This window comes from Heptranchias perlo, chromosome 31 (assembly GCF_035084215.1).
Source record: "Heptranchias perlo isolate sHepPer1 chromosome 31, sHepPer1.hap1, whole genome shotgun sequence".
NCBI classification, from domain to species: domain Eukaryota; kingdom Metazoa; phylum Chordata; class Chondrichthyes; order Hexanchiformes; family Hexanchidae; genus Heptranchias; species Heptranchias perlo.
In genome coordinates, this window is record NC_090355.1 from 18441157 (window position 1) to 18465514 (window position 24358).

The 24358-nt window shown below is 38.7% G+C and overlaps 1 long non-coding RNA gene across 2 annotated transcripts in view; it reads left to right on the forward strand.

Annotated features, from left to right (window-relative positions):
* The first annotated feature begins 2835 nt into the window (after positions 1-2835).
* The window catches only part of LOC137300414 (uncharacterized), a 58722-nt gene continuing 37199 nt past the window's right edge, over positions 2836-24358 (forward strand). Inside the window, exons 1-2 of one of the 2 annotated variants that reach the window (XR_010958083.1) lie at positions 2836-2967; positions 20959-21016. This is a non-coding gene — a long non-coding RNA (uncharacterized lncRNA). The remainder of the gene's footprint in view (positions 2968-20958; positions 21017-24358) is intronic. The other variant, XR_010958082.1, reaches the window with a different exon arrangement.

The window sequence follows — 24358 nt, forward strand, 5'->3', positions numbered from 1 at the left end:
AAATAAGCATATTGAGTAAAATCATTCACAATGATTATTTTGAAACTGTTCATAAATCCATTAACTTTGTGATGGTCAATTCAATTTTATGAATTTTTTAGTGTTATTCAATTTCCTGCCCCTTTTCCAGGTTTTAACATTTTAAAATGTTTTATTTGTACTAAAACGGTTTGCTTAGTGATTCCTTTACGTGACGTGTGTTATAGCTTCCAGATTTTTCTTGTAGTGATAGTGTGCATATAGGAAAGAAGGCAATAAAATTCAGGAAATACTAGTGATCCTGATGATAAGGACATGGTAAGGTAATGTTAATGGTGGACTTTGCTCACATCACAGGCCCACCATGACGTCATCAACTACCCATAATGAATGATGTAAATTACCGCACTGATAGCTCGGTAAGTACTGTCATGAGTCACTACTACCAAGATTCGGAACTGTCAGATATCAAGTCCACCTCAACTTCATTTCATTATAGGCCAACATAGTATGATTGCTTCTTCTGTTAATTTTGGACTGCGGTGCAGTTTTTGCCTATTTGAACAAGATAACAAGAGACTGTCATTGACTCAATGACCACGAAGTGCAAGAGTACTGCTTGGTGATTTTAAACAAGGCACCACTAAAACAAAAACATTAAAGTGTCACAAACAGCTCCAGAGAAGTCAACACAGATGTTTACATTGCACGTGATAGTATTTTAGCCGTGAAATATAAGCTGATATCACTGTCTTTATGATGGTATAAATGGTCTGATATCTCATAAGCTTTTCACTGTTGTGAGGTGGCCCTCACTCGTGAATAGTAATTTCACACTTAGTCATTGTGGGATACAAAAGGCAATGTATTCCAAGAAAAGGTTTAAATTGTCTTAACTCACCATTATTATACATAAGAACAAGGTGTTAATTTTGCTCACCATTACATTACTGAATCTATTGTATAAACCAAAACTTCACTTGTATAAATTCAGATAGTCAACAAGAAGCAAGTGCCAAGATGATAAAATCTAATCCAAATTGCAAATAAAAAGGAAATAATTAGAAGTGATTGATGATGAGGCAGCAAACTCAGTGGTTTAATGACATCACCAGCCATCAGGCTGAATCTCAAGTTCCTTATAACTTATTTGAACCCTGAGCCCGAGACTACAACCTTGAAACAACTTGAGATGTGTAATATCTCTCTTGTTGATGAATGAACTTTCTTTTCTGAATTCAAAAGCAGAAAACGCTGGAAATACATGGCAGGGCAGTCAAGCTTTTGTCAAGAGAAAAGAATGTTTTTGACCATTTTGTTTTGCACCCTTCATCAGAACACATTTATCTGAGTTTCAGAATGATGATTTTGAGCAAGCTAATTGGTGCATGGAATATGAGATAAATATGGATCAAGGCAAAAGTCAGGATTGGTTTCATCCATTTTCCTGTCAGCAGGAGCACATCTCCTTGTTCCAGAAAACAACTGCAGGCCACCGCTCCCACCCCTCCCCCACCATCTCTCTCTCTCCCCCCCCACCCTCCCCGCCGGACTTGGTGTTATTCAAAATTGGTTAAGCCCAGACAGATGATTTGTGTTATGGCTCCTGATTGGCATGCCGCCCGAATCATGCCTGATTTTGGGCACGAACTAATTTAGACCCCAGATCTATAAAAGCTGTGTTACTGGGATATAGATTGCCAGGAGTTAATCTTCTCACTCTCTAATGTCTCTCTTCCACTGTGAAGTCACAATAGCATATTACATCAGGCTTATGGTGGTCTCCTGGATACAGTAACAATTTGGGATGGAGTTTGGTGAGAGGAAGAGAAAGCATATGATGTGATTTAGTGATTGTGGTCATTTGAAATAGCTGAAATATTTTGATATAAAATAGCAAATGAAAAGTACAACCAGAAAGAAAAAAATAAGCTGTTATCCATCGAGCTACGCAGAGTCACTGATCAGTGATGAAAAATGGAAGAGTTTGCAACAATTCAGTCTGTCAATGTCGCTCATCAAAATCAGCAAACACAGGCCTTTGTTTAGCTCATTTCAAGATATTTCTTTCCCACTGAAAATAAATTTAGAAAAATAAAGTGTCTCCTCCCTCAATGCCTTGGGTGATAGCAAGATCCCCAGTATGAGTGGTATGGAAAGAATCAGATCAGGTAAGGTATGTGTGCATATTTGTTGAAAAAAAACTCTTCACAGAAATAGTCCAACTATTGTGAAAGCAGCTCTAACAAGATCACAGCAAGGTCATTTGGAATTATTTAAAATGGCGCATTGCTTCCCCCCCCCCCCCCAAATAAATGAACTAGTGACATCGACAAGGGAAAGTGTGTGAGAGCAATGCAAAGAGAGGAAAAGAATAGAAGGCAAAAAAGAAAGACACAGGAAGGGAGATGGAAAGAATTAGAGTGGAAGAGAAGCAGTTGCAGGGAGAGAGAATTTTCTTTTACTTTTGTCGGCGAACAGTGCCATGTGAGATTAACTGATGTTTATAAAATACACTGAAGTTTGCGATGGGTTTTATTTTACACCGAATTTTTTTTTGTCTGCAGAGGCTGTCATGATGGACACCAATGACCACTGCCCTCCATATAGTTAATGTGATGACATCCATGCTGAAGGAATGATAGTTGTTATTTAATAAACTTCCAGTGATTACTTGATAATCAGCAGTTGATTACCAGGAAATAATTCTGTACATATTACAACTAACAAGGTCTGAACATATTATAAGGTAAAACCTCTTTTTAAACTCATGACCATGACATAATAGTGCACTTTAACAAAAAAAAACCTTTAACTGCCACAGCCTGATCTGCAGATCATTTACACAGATCAAACTCCTGGTTTGAAGTTTGAAACTTTCTCCGTTCTAAAATCAACCCACTTTAGGAGTTTAAGATTTTCTCCTGTAAAAACAGCAGGCATTTTATTACGCGGACCCGGACCAGCAAAATAAAACACAACTGACAAGTATGTATTGATATATTTTATTTTAACAAAAGCATTGTGTATTCAACTGAAAGTTCAAAAGATTTTACTCCAGAACCGTTAGTAGATTTGTACTGCTCTGTATAGTTGTGCCAGTTCCCAGAATGTGACAAGAAACTATTGTATTAAATTTTCAATTAACAATGGGGTTAGGGAGCTAATTAAATACCTGGTCACTTTTCCACAGATGCATATTATTTAATCGACATATTGAAAAGGTTTCCACACATGAAGCACTTAATAGAATAGCTTTCATATTAATTGTTTTATTGATAAGATCTCAGCCATAACTTTATTGCAAAGGGAATTGGACTGTATAAAACTTTCAATAAATATTCAGCATATAAAAAATATATGAAACAAAAATAAAATAACTACAAATAATAATAAACATTTAGGGACTTTATACTGTGATGGGATTTTAGATTACTATAAAACATGTTTCTTAATAGTGCTAAAGTGTTCTGCGTACTTTAAATAAACAACAGTGATTTTAGCATACAGGGACATGAAAGAATGCAGAGTTGTGGTACTTGGAGCACACATGTCAGCAATTTTACTGCCTTGTGTATTTTGGCTTTTATAAAAGCATTTCAAAGTAAACGAATGAAGGAAAATCTTATCCTCCTGGCAGCTGTGTTTCCAAGCAAATTGCTTTCAGCTGATCCACAGCACTTTCAAACTTGGTTGAAAAATGTCAACAGATGCATTTTAATACAGTGCAAAAGCAGAACAAACCCTGGAGGTTCGAATGAAAAGTTGCTCCTTTTATTACTTCTTCCAGCTTTTGGTTTGGTTGCATTAAATTTTAGTTTTGATTTGATCTACAAAACGTGTGAGCACAGGTTTAGTGAAACCCTCTGAATTACAGCTCCAGGGGAAGTGGCTCTGAGTTTTCTCCACCCTTTGTTGAGTTCCACATTTGAATTGTAACATGCTTCCGATACAATGAAATCATTTTATAATAAGCTCGCCCACAATAAAACTCCTTTAATCCCATGAAGGTTGTTAAGTGTTGAAGGAAGTATACCAATTGAACATAATGGCATCCGGGGTTACTTGGGACCTACCAGCAATGAATGTGTGCCACGTGACTGCCTGTCATCTTTTCATGAGCCCTGTGACTACCTGTCGTCCTTTCGTGTGCTTTGGTAACATCAATTGCCTGACATCCATATTTGCATTGATTTTAAAAATGCAAGAAGATTTTGTGGTTATGCTACACTCTCGTAACGTAAATAGAATTGAGATCAGAAGTTTGAGAGATTCCCAAGAGACGCACCGTGATGATCCAGGCACAAGATGACCCACTTGCAATGTTGTTGCTTACAACGTTGTCCTGGTCATTATGAATATTTGTTGTTCCAGGGTCACTCACCATTCACCTACTATGTATAATAAAGAGTTTCAGAATTCACATTACAAGTTGAGTGACTTAATGTGCTGCTGATACATTGAAACTCACAGTGAAAACTCTAATATACTGAAAGGCAATCATAGTAAATGAGCTTTTATCATGATTGGAATTCTGCTTTATCAAAAATAATGTCCTTTTTAATCCTTTTTTGTTATTGGTATTCATTTTGCTTAAATATCCCATTCTATTTCTGCCAATCTTTTGTGCACCCAGTCACTACCAGCAACTCATGCCCTTATTGTGTGCTGCTTTTTTTGCACAAAATAGTGTAAAAATGAATTGTGCAACTTATTGCATTCAAACTCTGAATCAGAAATCTCCAGTAATTTTCCATAAATGAGGGACATGTATTTTTTTCTTGTAAATATGTTAATAACCATTTGGAAAGAAATAGGTGTTACTGTTTTTATTCATATAAATTAAGAATACAGCCTTTATATTACTGGTTCCCATTTCACTTTAATGATGACATTCCAGGTAAATACTGGCATCACTGAATTTGGAATGAATTATTCACTTAGCAGTATGACAGTTCTCACCATTAATTTTGACAGAATAATTTCTACCAAATTTTAACTAGGCTCTACTTTGCAATTTAACATTTAATGTGTTGCTTGCCAATTGGCTGGATCACTTCATATTACTACAATCAGCCAGTAACTCTTTATGTATCGTGCTTCTGATCCTCACAGATTCACCGATGCTACACTATTGGAGATAGTTATTGCAATACAAAGAAAACCAATAATAGAACAATACTAACAATAATTATGTATTCATCTTTTATGCACATGTTGTTGTGTTTTTACTCAGTTCCCTAATCAATCCATCTCCATCTATTTCACACAAGCAGCACACCTCTGCACCGGAAACCTGATGAAAAAAATTGGAGCTAAAAATGCAGGATCCCATATTCCATAGCAAGATTTGAACTACAATTTTCTTTTATGCCAACTATTTCTTAAATTTGAAATGGATAAATTTCTAGCCTGCGTGAATCTAGAATACACTTGAACCTGCATGAACGGTGGTGCATTAAGTTGAGTTTCTAGATTATGTCTGGATTTATGTTCAGGATATTGGGCTCTTAGCTGAATTGTGATTACCAAACTCCCGAGTTAACCCATGGAAAGATGGTGAAATTTCCTGAATCATCCCTTTGGAGCAGCAAGAGTCTGGTTGGAGTTTAATGGAGAGAACTGAGATTGCATAGCAATTATCAGCTTTTGTATATAGAAGCAGGCTACATATTTATTTTTAATAATAGGGCTTTGATATAATATTTAATAATATGCTCCATTTTTAGACGCCAAGGAAAAATCTTGTTCCTTCTTGCCATCACATTGAATCTGAAAGTACCAAGAAGCAGTGACTGAGATGTAATGCCCTGTGGATATATTGAGAATTCATAAAGACTGGAGGAAGCTATGGGGGAGAAAAAATAGTGCAGAGGTAAAGGATTGAGCCAATGTACCAATAGGTCATAAAACTAATAAGAAAAAACTTACCAGAAATATTTGCAACCAGTTAAATGTTAGTTTGTGAAGGTTGTCATTTTCTATGAAGTTAGGGATGAGCACTTTAAAACTAAGCAGGCAGCTCTGGAAAAAAAAATCTCAGACTGAGCTGGAATGTAAACAGCAATTGACACTACACGGAAGAGTTAGGCAGACATTAGCAGAAGTCTGAAATATTTACTGGTGTGCTTTTGTCGTGGAAAAAATGCCGAGTTTTCGATATTTCCGGCAGGCTTTAAGTATCTTTGACTACTTAACATTATTCACTTTCTAATTTTTTTTAAAACCATAACGGCTTAAAAATCCTGTAAATACTTTGAAATTTCTTGTTCATTATGTATAACTAACATAATATCCACTTTTAGTCATCATTGCTCGGGGAGTTCTGCAAGTGTTTTGTATTGGAAAAATCCCTGGGATTTTTCAGCCTTATTCTTCAAGTATTTATAATGTTACACTTAATTATTCAAACAAGTAAACATAAACTTTCTGTCTTCATACTCTGACACTCAACACCATGATTCTAATATATGCCCTTCACATTTATTTTAAATGATTTAGGATTTTGGAGATGGTACACTGAAACCACCGTCCCGTGATCAACTCTAGATTTATTCACTGGTCTCAGAACTACCTTCTGTGCTGCTAGACCTAAGTCACATTATTGTGTTATGATTAAAAATTTCAGATGTTAAAGGTAACCAGTGACATTTTCAAATGTTATCAGGAAAATTGGGAGGGTTGGACTTCTAGATTAATAAACTAAGACAGCCAAAGCTCAGATTGTAGGTATGGTTCAGTTGAGAATCAGTTGAAAATTGTTCCCAGACAAGTCAGACAAAACTAGGAAGTGATGTCATGTGTTATGATGGGTTGACCTTCTGGATGGTGTCTGAGAAGATGCAATTGACAACCAAGCACACACACTTCAAAATATATGAATTTTAACACAAAATGTTGATGTAATTGTGTAGAAAATGGTTTCTATTCAGTAATTGGGTTGCTATAAAAATGTTTGATATTTCTGACTGAATTATACTTATAAACTTAAACCTGCTTCAGGTTAATTGAAAGTCAGAAATACAGCAGTCATGGAAAGAATGGGTCAAAATCTGAGCATCTATTATGATGTAAGTACGATAAAATCTATGAACAGAAAGTAATCATTTAGCAAGAATTTGTAGCTGAAATAAAATCACTAATGGTCAATGTGGTAGGTCTGATAGTACCATAGATGTTTATAGCACAGAAGGAGGTGATTTGCCCCATGGTATCCAAGCCAACTCTTTTCTAGAGCAATTCCCACTGCCCTGTGCTCTTCCCATAGCCCTGCTATCTTCCTCTTCTTTAAATATTTATCCTGTTTTCCACTAAAAAATACAATGTCTCTGCCTCAACCGCTTCCTGCATGCTCCACTCAGGCTTTTGGGTTCATCAGTAGCCTAACCAGTGGTCCTAAAGGGACGGCTGGAGGCTGCCACCAAAAAGGTAAGTATTTTCCTTTAAACTTATCTTCACGTAGAGTCGAGTTGGAGAGCAGGACTACCAGCCTACGCTAGTCCTTTCCCCACCCCTTGCAAGATTTACCTGAGGGCCGCTGCTGACGAGGCAACTGGAGCATATTGGTCCTTTTCGAGCTGCCTCTGGACGTCCTAAGCTCGCTGGAAATATGCATATGAGGCTTGAGGCCCAATTTCGGTTGGGGTTCGAGCCTCTGGCTACTGGTGTGCGCTCCCAGAGTTCCAACCGTTCCATGCCCGAAATCAGGCCGAAATAAATTTCTAACCCATTGTGTTGCTGTCTGCCAAACAACTTTTAATCCATGTTGCTCCATTTCCTCTTATAGCATACGTCTGAACTTTTCTTACAAGCTGCTTGTTTGACACCTTTATCATAAGCATCCTGAAAATCCATATACATCATGCCTACTGCATTTCCTGTTTCTATATAATGGGTCATTTGTTTTTAAAAGAAAACTTGACTTGTCTTTAACAAATCCATGCCGACTATCCTTGATTAACCCATATGTCCCGGTTGGGGATTTTTGAGCACTCTTTTCTCTGCACAGAAATGATCTGGCAATGAATTATGTTTAAATGTTGTATTTTAAAATAAAGTGAATTTCAACAGGTTTAAAAATAAGCGCAGGCTACAGGCCTTGACGTTGTGTACAAAGAGAAACCAACCAATTTGTCAAAAGTTTCAGCTCAACGCGTACTTCAAGCTGAGACAATGAGGGTCAATTGTCTCATCGCTGGCCCATTAATCCAGGATGGTCCTTACTCATTTTGAAAATAGTAGATGTTTTCTTAAAATTCATACCTCAAGGTTTTGGAGGGGGCGGGGTGGGGGGTGGATTTTATTGACAAGGCCACTGACGCATCACTGGGGAAGAAGTTCGAGGAATTGCACTCCCACTGGCTGGAAACATAAAGAGAAAAGGACAAAGAGATCCATGGGCAATCGGTCAGCCAGCTAAGTTTGGGGAGGAAGCTCATCTCTAGCCCAGAGCTAGTCAGGGTCAGAAGGTTGACCAGAAAAAGTTAAGTGAGCCCACTTATTGGGATAGTATGGTGTATTTTTAACATTATTTTTCTTGTTCCTGAGGAAGGTTCTGTATTGAATTGAAGCAAAGTGACATTTGATTACATCGGTTGCTCTGTACGTTGACTGTAAAATAAAGCAGCTTAATGATTTGTGTCTGGCTTTGTCTCACTAAGTGTTTCAGTCCACATTCAGAAATATTGGAGAAGTGCACATGTGGGCACATACAAAAGACATTAGGGTAATTTTTCAATTGGCCGCCTGGGCAAAAATTGATGCTGCAGCTTGGCCGCCCGTTATAGAAACCACCTGATTTTCATTTCCGCTGAAATTAAAGGGAATGAAGATCGGACGGTTTCTATCGCGGGTGTCTCATCACAACACTGGTTTTACACCTGGGCACTGCATTGAAAATCTATCCCATGAGATCCAGTTCATATCACAAGGTGATCCTCCTTTTACACCCTTGGGTTTTGTTATTGTATAATTAGACGTTTGGCAGTACGTAAGGACCACGTATGAAAGTAACCAGCGCTGCTGTAGCCAGGAGACTATCTAAGACAGACCCAAAATTTGTAACACTCTTGCATTTTTAAATGCTCACTAACTTTGTCTTGAAATAGTTTGATTTGTGGTTTTATCTTAAATGGAGGAGGATGTGGTGATGAAGTTGTCCCACCTCCCTGTCTCTCCCTTCACATTGAACAAGCTCAAAGATTAGACAGATCAAAGTTTGGGTTGAGACTGATTAAAAGTCAAGATAGCAGCCGGACCATTTTGAATTCCAACAGTAAAATACCAGAAGTTAATTTAATTCAGAATTTACAGATCTGAACTACACTGGTAAACCCTGCAAAACAAAACTGTCACTGCTGGAAGTACACAGCAAGTCCATCAGCAGCTGAGAAGAGGAAAGGGCAGGCTAAAGTTTCAGGTACAGACCCATCCATTTTGGTGCATCCAACATTTTCTGTTTTATTTCTGCAAACTCCTTTCTTGGTCTGATTTTAAAAACAAAGATATTGGAGAAATGTTGAATGGAATTTCAACAAAGCAAGGATGGGTATCTGTGGGTTTTGTTGTCACTCATCATTCTCCTGCAGTGTTTAACCATTCATTTCACTAGTATTTACCTTTTTAAAGAACAGTCGCGATTGCTTGAATGACAATATGGTGGGTGGAAGCTGTCACATATTTAAAGTGGTTATGACAGATTATAATGCAGGGGGAGGGACTTCTAAAATCTTCCTGACTGGTCACATTTGGACTCTGATTTGCAAAGTGATATGACAACTGATTGGAGTTTGGAGTTTGCATATCATTTTATTTAAGGCCTCCTCCACAGCCTTTACAGATCTGAAAAATAAATAGCTTGGCTGATCTCTATTGTACAATCACCATCCGAGATCATTTGTACAGTTAGAGTATGTTGTACCTCAGTGGAAAGTGAAGGTGAGTGGAATATTTACTGCCCAAGCTGGCATTTCAACAGGTTTCGACTGGTAAAAGCTAGCCAGATGGATATGGCCACTATCAAGTAAATATCAAATCCTGGCAAGTATTTGGCTTCTTACTAAAACACAATATTCAAAAGTCTGAATTCATTTAAATTCTAAATTTGCTCTTTCCTCTTTTTGTCACTGTCCCATTGCATGACATCATGAGCTGAACAGTTAGTGTAAGGGACCAGATGGTGTCAACCTGTGACATCAGTAGGAAAAAGAAAAAGAAAGACTTGCATTTATACAGTGCCTTTCACAACCCCAGAATGTCCCAAAGAGCTTTACAATCAATTAAGTACTTTTGAAGTCTAGTCACTGTTGAAATGTAGACAATGCGGCCGACAATTTGCACACATCAAAGTCCCGTAAACAGCAGTGTGATAATGATCAGATCATCTGTTTTATTGATGTTGGTTGAGGGATAAATAATGGCCAGGACACTGGGGAGAACTCCCCTACTCTTCTTCACAATAGTGGCATGGGATCTTTTATGTCCACCTGAGAGAGCAGACGGGACCTCAGTTTAACATCTCATCGAAAGACGGCACCTCTGACAGTGCAGCACTCCCTTAGTTCTGCACTGAAATGTCAGCCAGGATTTTTGTGCTCAAGTCTCTGGAGTGGGACTTGAACCCAACAACCTTCTAGTGTGCTGACACCATGACAGTCCACATGATGCTCGTGGAGCAGCACGAGTATAGCCGTAAAATGGAAGCTGTGTGTTTAGATTTTTAAATGTTTTAATATTGTAAAATTTAGTGAAGGATTTATTATTGTCAGAATTGTATCATTAGTAATTGAGCCCAAGGATTTACTTATGATCACAATACAAATATAGAAAGCCAATAGCTACCATATAAGGGAGTTTAACTGTATGCTTATCTGTGAATCTAACAGTCCAGTTAGGTAGAAAATGTTTCACAGATGTATCTTCAGGAAAGTTTGAAGATTATTTTACAGTTTTTATTTTAAACCTTGCCAAGGCATATAATTCTAATTAAAAACACAAAACATCTGAATTAAAAAAAAACCATCTGTACTATCAAATTTATAAATCTTTTTATCTAACTGCAATGTGTTGAGAGAAAGAAAAACAGCATGAATTACCACAGAATATGGAAGGTGTTTGTTAAATCTCAGATTACTTAATAATGTCCAACAGTTGTCCTCATTTTCAGGCCTCACAAGATCCTGATTCCAGAGAATACTTCGTAAACGTTATTCTTCTATCCATGAGAAAAAAACATACTAACCCGAGCACGTTTATTAACTCCATTTATAAGGTGTGGTAATTGGGATCTCTTTTTTTAAAACACAAGGAACCGTGCGCTCAAATAACTTGTCCTGCAATTTTTTTCATAGAGATAATACCACAAAGCAGTGAGGTTAATCGGAGGTGAGATTACTGCTAATTGAATGTTCAGTCTAACTGCAGTGCCAACACAAAGAAAAGAATTACATTAAATACCATGTAAGATGGGTGCTGATTTTTTCAATGCCAGAGTCCTTGTAGAACATAGATCTTAAGCAATATTTACGGTATATTAAATCTTTTTTTTTCCTGATTGGTTGAAAATCCTGTGTCCTGGGCCGTTTGTTATCAACCCACATTTAATCCTAGGTATTAGGTGATAGTCTCTTGTGAGAAAATATTTTTCTCTAAAATTAGTAGCCAACTCGGTTACAAAGGGATAATACACAAAATATTCCTTTTCTTAGAGTTATGGTGAAAAATGAATTATTTTGGACTCATTTCAACAGACTGGGAACAATCAAACAATTTGTTTTGAGATTTTTTGAAATCAATCCTTTAGAGATTAAACCCACTTGACGATTTCAAAGCTTGACTGGCTTTTTGCACTGAGTAAGCAGAACAGAGTAAAGCTTTTCTAAATCTAATATATACTTCCATGGTACAAATTTGGTCTTAATCAAACTTATTAATTTTTTTTTAAACCAAAGAGGCTGCACCTTCAAAACAAGTAAAACATTGCAGTAAAATCAATATAGACGCTGTCAGTAACTATGTCCCAAAAGCAAACTTTAGAATATGTGAATTGGGCCTTTTTTAAAAAAAAACACTGATCCAATTTTCTCCTGTTTATTCCTCTTCTGAAGCTATTGCTAGGGTACGTTTCCACGGATACCAGGCACCCTATGGTACCTTGACCTTTACGTGCATGAGCTAAACGAGTTTCAGTTGACAATTCGACTCCAGGGGGTGAGATAATCATAAGCCTGTACCTATCCTCACTTGATATGCACACAGGGGAAGTGATCACATTTGGGAACCCTGGCTGATTTTCCCCTCCCTAACCTGGAGTGCTAAGACTAATTGTAGCATCTCTAAGGTTGCCCCATGAATTCAGTCTTTGTAAGTGGTGTACACCTGTAAAAATTGACTCAAATTGATAAACAATAGGTTACTCATACCATAGATTGATTCCTTATTCTACAGTTAGACTGTTTCTGAAATTGATATTCATTGCTCTATAACCAAGATTTATTATTAAACAGTTAAAGTGTAGAGGTCATTTTCTTTTTTGTGCTAAGATGTTATTTTATTCAATTATGTTCTTACTTTCAGATGATTTTTAAATTTCATGTTTATCAATCATAAACTTGAAGACTGTTTAGTCCATTTAGTTCGTTCTGGAAGAGCTTTAGTAACATTATCCCCTGCCTCCCCCAGCCATCTATAGTGAATCTAGAGTTAAGAGCATTCTCTGCTGTAATTAATTCTACCATAACAGAAACCTGTACAGATGGATAGGCACAGTATTAACTGCACAGGGTAACAGCCTCTTCCACATGCCACTACTTCAGAATTTTCAGAAGTTTCTCCCTAGCTCAAGCTCAGCTTATGGTTTTCAGTTTCAGATTCATGTGCTTAAGTCCAGGCTTTAACTGAAAGAATGTATCTCTCATATCATCAAGTGCATTCATTTACTTGGATCTCGGTCATTATCACTCTTGCATGTATTTTCTAATGAGAACAATCTGAGCTTCAGAATAGTTTGTTTGAGTCTGTGAATCATTAATGTTTCTCTCCTTTCTACCTTTTCAAGTGCGTCCATGTTCTGTTGAAGGTAAGGTGAGCAGAACTGGATACAATCGTCATACCAGCGATTCTAGATGTTTGCCATTAGTTTTATGACTTCTATGTGCATTAATTTTCCAAAGTGACTTGTTTGTTGGTTTCCCAAAGCCAGACATGTTATAGAAAGAAAGCAATCATGAACAGCAGAGTTCAGCGGTCAAGGTTCCAGGTCTGAGGGGAGTTCCAGCAGCACCTTTAACACTGGCAGTCATTTCTATTTTGTTCCAAATGTCAGGAAATCCTGTCATTATTAACTTTGCCCCTTCCAGCCACAACGCAGCACCTTAGCATTACTAGAGTCCAGTTTCATGCTGCAACCACTTAGGGAACATAAACAAACAAACATTGCACCAGCATCGGATTCCTACGATTATAGCAATTCCGGCCACAAGAACTAAGACTTGAACTAAAATCCAAAAGTAAGTCTTGGACTTAAGCACATGAATCTGAAATTGAAAACCATGAGCTGCGCTTGAGCTAGGGAGAAACTTCTAGAAAAAAGGTTTTAATAAACACGAAACCAACAAAGAACTTTCAAAAGTTTAAATGTTTCGAAATGGGAAATAATTAAAAATCAGCCTGAAAACAAAACACTCATAGACAAAAAGGTGTAAGTAACTCCCTACTCTCAGTACAATCCTGATTAGAAAGGACATATCATTATACTTAGTGTTTGAAGCAGCTATGTAAAGAGAACAAATGACATTTGCCACCCTAGACAGTTATTCATTTCATTTGGTGACCAAACATCAGGTGAACCCATCATTACAATAACAACAACAACTTGCATTTATATAGCACCTTTAACATAGTAAAACATCCCAAGGCGCCAGCAAACTGGAGATCAAGGGATTGTTAAGTAGAACATCCAGGCTATAGATTCAGTAGGTGTGGTAGATTGTGTATGATCTGTGGAAGGAGAGGGTTTTATAGGCAACCTGGCCTTTTCTCACTTCATGCTCTTAATGGAAGTTAAATTCCAAAATGGCTCCATTTTCAACCAAAGGAGTGGAAGATATGTAAATAAATATAGCTGTAATCCACCTGACCATATAGAAGATAAAAGGCTTGCAAACTGCTTGCTTCTTGCCATTTTGGTTGTGGGCTATGTTCTGACAGTGGCTGATACTCTAAACTACGCTGTAATAATTGCAAAACCAATTCTCAGTTGGACCACTAGCTGGTGCTTTCCACTGACAAAGCTAACTCCATCCATTTGAATCCCTTCCTTTCCATTGTATTGCTCCCCCATCAACTACAACGTTTCACACTTGTGACGTACCTACACTAAGGGGGCAATTTTAACCTAACCCGCCCATCCGGAAACAGATGGGATTGGGTGCAATGTTGTTTTACACCCTGCCCGATTCCACTCTCCACTGAAGTCAATGGTGAGTAACATTGGGCGGGGTGTAAAACCGGCATTCCACCTGATCCTGTGGGCTTCCTGCCTGGTGAGTTAAGTTAAAATTACCCTGAGTGTCAGCTTGGATCAGTTGGTAGCTCTCTTGAGTCAGAAGGTTGAGTTCTGAGCCTTATTCCAGGACTTAAGCACATAATGAATGCTGGCTCTTCGGTGCGGTACAGAGTAAGTGCTGCATTGTTGGAGGTGCAATTTTTTGGATGTGACGTTAAACCTGATCAGCTGGACATACAAGATCCCATAGCACAATTCAAAGAAGAGCAGAGAGTTCTCCTAGTGTCGTGGCTAACATTTATCCCTTAACCAACACCACTAACACAGATTACATGGTCATTTTTCTCATTTATGCTTGTGGAACATAAATTGCAAAGGGTGCAAATTGGCTGCTGCAGTTGCCTACGTAACAAGGTCTACGTTTCAAAAGTAATTAAGAAGCTCTTTAGGATAGCCTGATGAAAGGTGCAATATAAATGCAGTTCTTTATTAGCTGAAATCAACAGAAATGACTGATGGAGTACTGCAGAAGAAAATGATGAGATAAGGTAATTTATAATAGAATCAATTTTAATTCAAATTGATTAACCTCAAAGAAGGTCACTTGTGGTAGTTGGAATTTTTAAGCTGACTTATCTACCATAGATGAGATCTTTTCAGTTAACTTAGAACATTGTATCAATTTGCAGCATTATAAATGCAGCAAGGTGAATCAGATGGAAACTGGTATGCCTAATGCATATAAATGTGATTTCTTTTATATATATATATATATATATATACACACACATACAAGGTGGGTCAAAAGAACTGAACTACAATATTGGTCCCAGAGTGTCTAATGACACGTAGAAATAGCAAAATAAAACTAGATTATATATATTTAAAAAGTAGGATTAGTCTTGTAGCATGACAGTTGTATGGGAAAGGTTTCTGAACTGACATTTTTAGAGGCAAGTGATCTGAAATAAGGTTTCTGTGCCACGTGCTGACATCGGCTGTGATTAATGACAAACTACTTCACCCTTCTGCACATGCTGGAGGCCTCTATTCCTATAAGTGGTCAGTACACTAAGAGTCCTTTGAGGCCTCTCCTTGGCAGGCTGCACAAACAGAAACACAGGGAATCCTCTCCCATCGAACAAAATGTCAAGTACTTTAGCTTCACTGAAGATTAATTTTATTGATGATTACAATTTCTCTGTCTCAAGAGGCAAATATCCCTCAGTATTATTGATGATCGCTCAGCATCTGCCATGCTTGGATTTACAGTAGATTGAAGTATTTGCAAGTGTTTATTTTGTTAAAAGTATAAAAATGTCAAAAGCACAAATAAATTCTTAGTTATGCCATTTGAATGGAGCTACATGGTTATATGTGTATTTTTCGATCATAAATAGTGAACTCATTTTGCCAAGAATATGTAAGTGACTACTTTACTTCCAACAAGCCAAATGTTTGGAAATAATAAAAGCTTCCCTAAGACACCACAGGCATTGTACATCAAGCAGGAAGAGATTTATAAAGTGCCTCAGACAAATATCTGTCAAGCTGACTGACCATAAATTCAGAATCTTCTCCAATATTTGGGTACAGTGTGGCCTGTTGCAATCTTATGCATAATACCACCTGGGCATACACACAATCACTGGAGGTGGGGGGGTTAAGGGAGATCTATTTTTGCCCCCCCCCCACATTCTTTGGCATGAATTAATTCCCCTCTATTGTCCTGCTCCAAATCCTGTAACAGGCCTTGACATGATCCCCAACTCTTTATAAGTAGTTGCTCCTTTGTGCCATTTGTAACCCGTCACCCGTGGCCCTCGGTTCACTGTTCCTCACATCTCTGTGCCTCCATTCAAGGCCTTCCCAGGTACGAGAGTTTGGGTTTCAGTGCTGTTCCTACTCCCTTTTGTTGAAATTCAGTATAAGAAGAGCATGGAATAAGGGTGCGATTTGGGGGCGGGGGGGAGGAATTGCCAGCTTTAACTCAACATTTCTCCTAATGGCACAGCCAAAATTGTGAAATTGATGTGTGGGGAATCACAAAAACAAATCCAGGTCCTTGAACTCCCTGGTACAGCATGTCATGTAATATCACTTTAAAGGTTTTTTTTAATGAAATATCAGAAACAGGTCCGCCACCAAAGTTTAATGGGTATATTACAAAAATGATCTCGAAGAGCTTGTTGGTAACCCACTTCACTTTCAGCAGAAGTCCTGGTTTCAGTCATTAAATTCCAACATTTTAGTCCAGAGAAAACAATTCCACCCATTTGTATACATCTAGCATTCCATTCCCATTAATTAGCACCATACGTTGTGACGGTACAACCATGTCTGCCAAAGGAATCCTCCCTGTGGAGAATGGGGTATCCAACAGATGTTTGAATCTAGTATCACAAAGGAAGCTCTGAACTTGAAGGTATTTTTATTAGTGCAAATGTTGCAGGATAGTACCACTCGTGGAGACCCACAACCTCCGAGTGCTCCTCACATGGTTCTACTTTGCCAGTATGCCAGTCACTAGCAGGGCTTTGGGAGGTGCAATCAAAGGCGTTTTCTACACCTCCAATGGCTGCTCTCAGGGTCCACTCAGGTTCTGGGTGTAATCAAACAGAAGAAGTTGGCCTCCTTTATATTGTTGGGTGCTGCTGGCAGGAATGCAGTGCTCCTGTTTCTGCTGGCACATTATCAATGTACGTGCACCTTTAGAAAAAGAAAATTGAATCAGAGGATACTTTCCCCTGTTGCTGCTCTTAACTAATCTTACACTAGCTTTGAAATATATGAAGAGTATTTCAGTTTGACCTCCATTCTACGTGAATAGGTGCTACCTCATTCTGAACTAGGAAGCTGGGAATCCTTTCAAATAGCATCTGTGTGCCTACTGCTTGTCTGACCATGATTGTGGCTAATAGTCACTCCCTGCCGTCCTTCACCTCTCCACTCCACCCTCCTCCACCTCCATCTCTGTTGCCCCTGTCCCTTGTGGTTGCACTCCTATCCACTTCAATGAAACCACTACATCTGCTTACATGGTTTCTCTTTCAATTCAGTCATCTCAAGTGTACACAAGGACTCCATTCTTTGCCCCCTACTATTCATAATTTATACCCCTTGACGACATCATTCCCAAGCATAGAATCAACTTCAATATGTATGCTGACATACCACAAATTAACCTATCCACTACCAAGGCCTGGATGAATCAAAATTTCCTTCAGCTCAATGTCGATAAAACCAAAGCCATCCTTTCCAATTTGTACCTACATGCCTCCAGCTCTGAATCCATCTACCTCCCCAGCTGCCCACGGAGGCTGAATCGGGTAGCACAGAATCTGTTCTGATCATCCCTGAGTGGAGCTTTTTACTCCGTGTCCAGTCTGTCGCCAAGGTCTCATTCTCTCTTGAACTGTGCCTGCTTACATTCCTTCCTCTTCTCTAACACCACTGGAACCTGATTCCACACCTTGTCCCCTTGAGGATCTCAAACGCTGTCCTTACCAGGTTTTTTTTTTACTTCCACCCTTCAGAAGTTTCAGCTAACCCATAACTCTGCTGCCTGACTGCTCTTCTGCACAAAGCCCCTTCCCTCCCCGATCCTTGCAAAACATCTCCGGCTCCTTGTTTTCAAGATCCTTGTACTCATTTTTAAAATCATTCTAAGGCCGCATGCCCTCTCGTCCACCTCAGCAACCTTGTCTAGCCCTACGTTCTATCTACACCAACTCTGAATAACTACTTCACCATCAGAGGCTGATCATTTTATCACTACACCTTGCTCTCTCGAATTCACTGTCTAATTTATCTCATTCCCCCCCCCCACTCCAAAACTTCTAAAACCCCATCTCTCAACTCAGCTTTCAATCTCCTGACCTAAATTCTACTTTTCTTACTTAGTGTCCACCTCTCCCCTTGTGAAGCAATCTTTATGTGAGAAGTCATATGTAAATGAAAATCGTCATAATTATCAAAAAAACAGAAGAGTGAATTTTTCTATGATAGATTTTTCAATTAGAAACATTTCATCTGATGTTTCATATTGGACGTAAATTTGTCACAAGTCACCTGGAGATAGTGATGATTTTTTTTTCAGATCTTTGATATTGTGAGCAGGATTAGACGGGAGGGAATATATGTCAGATGGCATTACAGCAAGGCCTGATTAGAATTAGCAGTTTGTTGTGATTTAGTTTCACTGACAGAACCTGCCAGTCTCACTAGTTCTGCCATATTTGTTTTAGACAGATTAATATCTACTTTAAGGGTGTAGGAACAAGTCACCCAAAGTCAGGACTGTACTCTGACTGTACTTGGAGCACAGGAGTGCTCCTCTGGGCTCCACAGGAATAATGTGGGTCCCTGCCGCCCCAGGCTCCCTCTTCTCCCCGCTCCCCGCTCCCCCCCCCTCCCCACTCCTCATGATGGGACAGCCCCATACATGCCTGCTGGCTGGGTCAGCCCCTGGGCCCCTACATATTGCTCGGCCTAAAGCTGGCAAGCTGCAGTGGGTGTCCATTTGAGACATGCAGTTCACTGGTAGCATGGTAATGAGGTCTGGCCCTCAAAATGGACCGGGCCTCACCCCAGCAAGAGTGGGCGGGCGTTTTGCTCACTACGCACTTGTTCTGTGCCTGGAGTTAAAATCTACTTTCATAACTGTCCAGTTAACATTATATCTTAACTCAGCGGCAATTATATCCCGTTGCCAATAAAGTTACCTCAAGGATTTCAATGCACAATTTTATTTCACCGCCAAGACCAACAACAACAATAACAACTTCCATTTATATAACGCCTTTAACATTGACCAACGTCCCAAGGCTCTTCATAATCAAACAAAAATGGACACCAAGGCAAAGAAGGAAATATTAGGAGAGGAGACCAAAAGCTTGGTCAAAGAGGTGGTTTTTAAGGAGGGCCTTAAAGGAGGAGAGGGAGGTGGAGAGTTTTGGGGAGGGAATTCCAGAGCATGGGGCCTAGATGGCTGAAGGTATGACCACAAATAGTGGGGCGTAGATAGGGGAGATGCACATGAGGCTAGAGTCGAAGGGTGATATCAATTGAAGAAATGGAAAGAATGATAAAATTATATTCTGATGCCCAGCTCAAAAACAGCTGGTTTATGCATTGGAGTTTATAGTTAAGACACCAGATGGAATTTTTCATAGTTTATATCTAGTTTACAATCTTTGAGTAGGGGCATACACTTCACAATTGATAACGGCTGAGTACATTGATTTCTCAGAAACATTTCCCATTTATAAACTCCAAAGGAACCATGGACTCTTTTAAAAGTTGTTGATACTGATCCAATTTGTACAGAAGGATAGTTACCATTTCAAGAGATGAAAAGTAAAAGATATAAGGAAGATAGAATATATGTGTGGTCTGTTTTATATTTATATGTTTTATGTTTATTTTCCATCAGTTTATTGGTGTCATGCTGACACTGCACAATGGAACACAGAGGGATTTATACCTTCAAAATAATGTTTTTATTAGATTTATATATTTCTTCATTTTTTCCAAGTTGATACATTAGGCCAAAGGCTTTCTTACAAGTATGTCCTGATCTAAAATGTTTCAGCACACAACAAACAAAATTACAATTCAAATACACAAAGCCTCCAAGAAAGGCCAACTTGGCTATCTTCCTTGGGTTCTTATAGATGTGAAAGATTAAGTAGTTGAGATTGGAACTGGAATCCCACTTTGAGCCCTTCACCGACAGGTTCAAGATCACCCCTAATTGAGTACAGTGCTGGGTAACAAAGCAAGGAATCTTACAACACCAGGTTATAGTCCAGCAGTTCTGTTGGACTATAACCTGGTGTTGTAAGATTCCTTACATTTGTCCACCCAAGTCCATCACCGGCATCTCCACATCGTAACAAAGCACACACAGATCTTGATCCATTGCCCTGCTAATGTTCCTATACCTAATCCCCAAATTTGTACTATATTACTTTGATCACATTTCCTTTCACCATATACACACTGCTCTTCCAGCTCTCAGAGCAAAATGAAAAATTATTGACATTTAGTTTAAAATCTGAGGCATTTGATGCTGTGAAGTCTTGTCCACTAGGAACTGGACTGAAAGTGCATGGCTAAATCCTTAACAGCCTGCAGAGTCCAGAGACCTTTATTCTACCCATCTGGACTAGCTCTAACAACATTCAAAAACCAGAAAGTTGGGGTCTGAAAAGGAGGTGTATTTAAAATCTCTCAACATGTTTATGAAAAGCACAGGATGGACAGCAATGAGTTATGAGGCAAACATTCAATTGTACAGTTCTGCTGATATTTAAAATTGTGACAGGAAAGTTCAAGAAGCTTATGAATGTCACCACAGTCCCCTAATTGAATCATTCACTCCCAGGCATTTGCTGTTTTTGAAAATATGTAGCCTGTAATTTTTGTTTATTTTTAAACCATACAAAAAGACTTTTATTTTAATCTTGTTGCAGGCATGCTGACAGCAAAAGAGGAACTGCAGCTCAGGTCAAAGATAGTGATGTAGGAGTGGTAGGTATAGTGTCATGATGCCTCGGTTCTGCACCACTATATATAGTATTACTAACCTGCTGCTGCAGCAAAAGAAAGAAAGACCTTCATATAGCGCCTTTCGTGACCTCAGGACGTCCCAAAGTGCTTTACAACCAATAAAGTACTTTTGAAGTGTAGTCACTGTTGTAATGTAGGAAACGCTGCAGCCAATCTGCGCACAGCAAGTTCCCACAAACAGCAATGAAATAAATGACTAAATCATCTGTTAAAAACAACCGGCAAGTTTTCTGAAATGTGTACTCTGAGATCTAAAGAAACTGAGCTTTTCCAATGGCTGCTGTCTCTAGAGCAGTGTGATAACATCAGTGAGGTTAAACTTCATCATGGGGCTACTTCTGGCTGTTGCAAGCTGCATCATTGAACCAGCTGTAACCCTGCTGTAATCACTCTCTTAAACCCTATATTATAGTGTTGCAATACTGTGGAGAATAATCATTTGAGTGTTTTGTTGAAGGGCAAGGCACGTATTTAAGGATTGTTGAAGTGCTTCTATGTTAGTATGCTCGCATGTATTAATTTGTTTAATAGAGTGATAAAGCAGTGTGAGAGGTTGTCAGATGATGCAGCTCCAACTACCAACTACCAAATGTTGTTCCCTGTCAGTGTGGTACCACATAAGTGTTATTACATGGATCTGGAGGCAGTGGCCAGTCTGTATGTGGGAGTCTTTAGATCACATAGTATACGTTTCAGAAAACCTGCCAGTTCTTTTGTCAGCGATCGCAGAAATTTAATTATTTTTAACTAGGATAACGCTCCTCTTTTAAAAGGGAACTGAAGACAGCAGATAAGTGAGAGGCTATTTCCTTCCCTCTTGCAGCACATTTAGGATCACAGAGAGTTAATTACTAAAAGAAAACAGTGTTCCGTTTGTTTCCACCACATGTGTGTCATTACACATTGTAAAGGCAAAATCCTTTATTGGATTAAAGACTTTCACTTGCTGAGGATTGGATGACATGAAGAAAGCAATTTGTCTCTTTTCTAGCCTTTAATAAGACCAACTTGCTATGGCTAGATGGCTAAATCACTTCCTTATTATAATATTGCATATCTTAGAATCAATCGAAGGCCAGAGATTGCTATCAAACACAAATCCAAGTCCACATGTGTAACATAGGAGAATGCAGAACAATATTGAGACTTCACTAAGAGGAAGTTAGATAAGTACATGGGGGAGAAAGGAATAGAAGGATATGTTGATAGGGTGAGATGAAGTAAGATAGGAGGAGGCACGTGTGGAGCATAAACACTGGCATCAGCCTGCCGGGCCGAATGGCCTGTTTCTTTGCTGTAAATTCTATGTAATATGTAATTCTATGTAATAGTAAATGAAGAGCAAATGCATGAACTGTGGAAGTATATATACATCCTATTGGCTTAACCCTTTCCATCATGGCCTGGCTGAAGCCAGCTGCAACACCCATTATATTCAATGTCATTCTTCGAGTTCCAGTAACTAAAGCATAAATCATTCATAAAATTGCAAGATAGATCCAAATGAGGAAGGTCATTTTAGCTCATCCAAAAAGAAAAAGCATGTAGCTCTCCCGTCACAGCATCCAACTATTTCTAGGGTTCTGCCTCCACTACCTGCAAGTCCCATTCCAATCTCGATCATTCTTCGTATGATACAGAACTTGCCTACAATTGTACGTCAGCTTGGTTAGGTTGGTGGAACTCTCGTCTCTATGAAGGTCATGGGTTTGAGTCCTACTCGAGAGATTTAATCATACCAACTAGGCTGACAACTGAGTGCAGTACTGATGGAGTGCTACATTTTTATAGGCACCGTCCTTACAGATGGGACATTAAATTGAGACTCCGTTCAGGTGGACATGAAAAATCCCATGGCACTTTTTGAAGAATAGCAGGCAGTTCGGCCTTCAGAAGAGGCTACATTAATATAAAGCAAAATTGAACTGGACATAGGAAAAACAAATAACTTTTTATTTTCGAGTGGATCGTAGAAAAACCTATTTTCTGATGAGTTGCTTGGTACCATACAGTGCAAATACAATGGAGGAAAATGAAATTTTAGGGCAACTACAATTATTTGGTCTGCATCGCTGTTAAAGGATGAAGATTATTCTCATAACAGATTTTCCTCAGTTCTCATTAGCAACTCTTCAAAAATCTGGATCATTTTCAAATCAGCCTGACCAGTCTGTGGGCAGCAGTGTTCTATTTTAATCAGCCATTTTGATAATTTTCCTGTCTTCATTGAATGTCAGAAACACTTGCTTTGACTGCCCAGTCACATTTTAACAGTGAGGTGTCAATACATCTGTCTGCATTCAGGCTGATAACAATTATAACAACTACATGAGTGAAATGCTATATCAGCAGATGCAAATAGTCAGTTTTCCCATTGCAATAGAAATCCCAGTCATCACAGTGTCACCAGGTGTTGCAACTAAAAAACGGTTAAAGAACTAGCATGATGTTTATCACCACAGCATTGAATGAGCTGCAGTAATGTGATACTATTGGTTTAGTAATAGGGGGACAATTCATTATAATATTACTGTTGCAACAAGAGGGAAGAGTAGCCTACCAGCCGAACAACCTGACAGGCCTTATTTTAAATAAGTCTGGGACTAGACCAGCTGAGTTCTTCTCACAGATGCTCCTCTTCATTCCACCCTGCCCAGCCAAGAAAGCACGTTTCACTTTCAACCAAGAGCTTCCAGCATCAACACTACACAGTAAATAATGCAAGGACGGAATGGATAGTCTACACAGTGACACGAAGCGACTGAGCTATGAAAGTTTCATCTTCGGACATTTTGCTACATGGAATAAAGAAGATTAAAAGGCGATCTAATGCAGGCATCCAAAGGGCTCTCGATAAAGTAAATAAGGAAATAATATTTCATTCCTTCCTTCTGTTTAAAATGCTGACTGCCCTTCCTGAATTTTCTGTTTTTACTCCCGCAATTATACTTTTGTGTACTTACAAAAAGGTATGAATTTGTTTTTCATTCCTAGTAGAGAGACATGTACCACTTGCTGCTGAAATAATTGTCAAAAATAAAGGCTGCAATGGTTCAGAACAAAACTGATTGTGCTAAAATTGAAGAATTAAGTTGTGTATATATTTCATTCTTATCCAGATTTTGTCCTTTAATACATTGACAGTCTTTGTTTGATCGGATCTACTTTTGATAAATGAACGTACAAGAGTCCATGTAATTTTACTGTTGCCATGAAGGCTCCAACAAAAGCAAGTACATTGATTATTTGGGTTTACCCTGTAAAAGGAGCTTATTAAAGCAAATGCGTATGGAGCCCCCACTC